This window comes from Mustela putorius, unplaced genomic scaffold, assembly GCF_011764305.1.
Source record: "Mustela putorius furo isolate JIRA1106 unplaced genomic scaffold, ASM1176430v1.1 tig00537334_pilon_pilon_pilon, whole genome shotgun sequence".
Taxonomy (NCBI): Eukaryota; Metazoa; Chordata; class Mammalia; order Carnivora; family Mustelidae; genus Mustela; species Mustela putorius.
The window spans coordinates 412,360-414,943 of NW_025422456.1; positions in this window are offsets into that span (position 1 = coordinate 412,360).

The window sequence follows — 2,584 nt, forward strand, 5'->3', positions numbered from 1 at the left end:
ATGTTGCAAGTGTGGTTCAATATTCACAAACAAATCAACATGATAAACCACATTAATAAAAGAAAGGATAAGAAATATATGATCTGCATTTGACAAAGTACAAGATCTTCTTGATAAACACCCTCAACAAAGAAGGAAAAGAGGGAACATACCTCAACACAATAAAAGCCATATATGAAAAACCCACAGATAATATCATCCTCAATGGAGAAAAATTGAGGCCTTTTCCTCTGTGGTGAGGAACAAGACAGGGATGTCCACTCTCACTACCGTTGTTTAACATAGCACTGGAAGTCATAACTTCAATCAGACAACCACAAAAATAAATAAAAGATATCCAAATCAGCAAAGAAGAATTCAAACTTTCATTATTTGCACATGACATGATACTCTACATAGAAAATCCAAATGATGCCACTGAAAATTTGTTAGAACTAGTACAAAAATTCAGTAAAGTCACAGGATATAAAATCAAAGTATAGAACCATGAGAGACTATGGACTCTGAAAAACAATCTGAGGGGTTTGAAGTGGCGGGAGGGGGTAGGAGGTTGGGGGAACCAGGTGATGGGTATTATAGAAGGCACAGATTGCATGGAGCACTGGGTGTGGTGCAAAAATAATGAATACTGTTATGCTGAAAATAAAAAATAAATTTAAAAAAATATAGAAATGTGTTGCATGAATATACACCAATAATGAAGCAGCAAAAGAGATAGTAAGGAATTGATCTCATCTACAATTGCATCAAAAACCATAATATACATAGGAATAAACCTAAACAAAAAGGTAAAAAGTCTGTACTCTGAAAACTATAGAACATTGATTAGAGTAATTGAAGATGACACAAAAAATAGAAAAATATCCTGTGTTCAGGGATTGGAAGAACAAATATTGTTCAAATATCTATACTACCCAAAATAATCTACACATTTAATGCAATCACTATCAAAACTACCAGCATTTATCACAGTGCTAGAAGAAACAATACTTAAGTTTGTATGAAACTACAAAAGACCCTGATTAGCCAAAGTAATTTTGAAAGAGTATAGCAAAGCTGGAGGCATAATAATTACAGACTTCATATCACATATATATATGATCCAGACAGTACCATACTGTCTGGATCACAATCACAACATTTTATATATATATATATATATATATATATATATATATATATGTGTGTGTGTGTGTGTGTGTGTGTATATATATATGTATGTGTGTATATATATTTATATATAAATATATAATTATATATCAATATTAATATATTAAATATTATATTTATATATAACATATTAATATATTGTAATAGATATATAATATCTATATAATATAAGATATATAATATATTGTATAAATATAATATATATTAATTTAATATAATTATATAATATTAATATTAATATATTAAATATATTAATTATATATAATACATTATATATTGTATTATATAAATATATTATAATAGGTATATTATATAATATAATATAAAATAAATATATTATATATCATATATATATGTATATAAAAGATGTTGTGATCCATGTGATGCAGACAGCAGACAGTATGGTACTGGCCCCAAAACAGACACAGATCAATGCAACAATATAGAAAACTCAGAAATGAACCCACAAGTGTATAGCCAATTAATCTTTGACAAAGCAGAAAATAATATCCAATGGAAAAAAGACATTCTCTTCAACAAGTGGTGTGGGATAACTGGACAGCAACATGCAGAGGAATGAAACTTGTCCACTTTCTTACACCATACACAAAAATAAATTCAAAATGGATGAAAACCTAAAGATGAGACAGGAAACCACCAAAATCCTAGAGAACAAAGGGGGTAACCTCTTTCATATCAGCCATAGCAATTTCTTTTTAGATATGTCTCTCGCGATAAGGAAAACAAAAACAAAAATGAACTATTGGGGGTCACCTGGGTGGTTCAGTGGGTTAAGCCTCTGCCTTTGGCTCAGGTCCTTGGATCACACCTCACATCAGGTTTTCTGCTCAGCAGGGAGCCTGCTTCCCCCTCTGTCTCTGCTTGCCTCTCTGCCTGCTTTTGATCTCTTTCTCAAATAAATAAATAAAATCTCAAAATAAAAGAACTATTGGGATGAAAACTATCGGATAAAAAGCTGCACAGTGAAAGAAATAATCAACAAAACTGAAGACTGCCTATGGAATGAGAAAAGATACTTGCAAATAACATATCTGATAAAGGGTTAGTATCCAAAATCTACAAAGAACTTATCAAACTCAATATCCAAAGAAACAAACAATCTAGTTCAATCTAGTTAGGAAATGGCAGAAGACATGAATAGACATTTTTCTAAAGAAGACATACAGATGGCTGAGAGACACATAAAAATTTGCTCCAGGGTTGCCTGGGTGTCTCAGTTGGTTCAGTGTCCAACTCTTGATTTCAGTTTCTGGCATGATTTTAAGGTCATGGGATTGAGCCCCACGTCAGGCTCCATGCTCAGCAGGGATTCTGCTTGAGATTCTCTCTCTCCTCTCCCTCTAGACTAGCCCCAACTCACTATATCTCTGTCTTTCTCTCAAATGAATATATA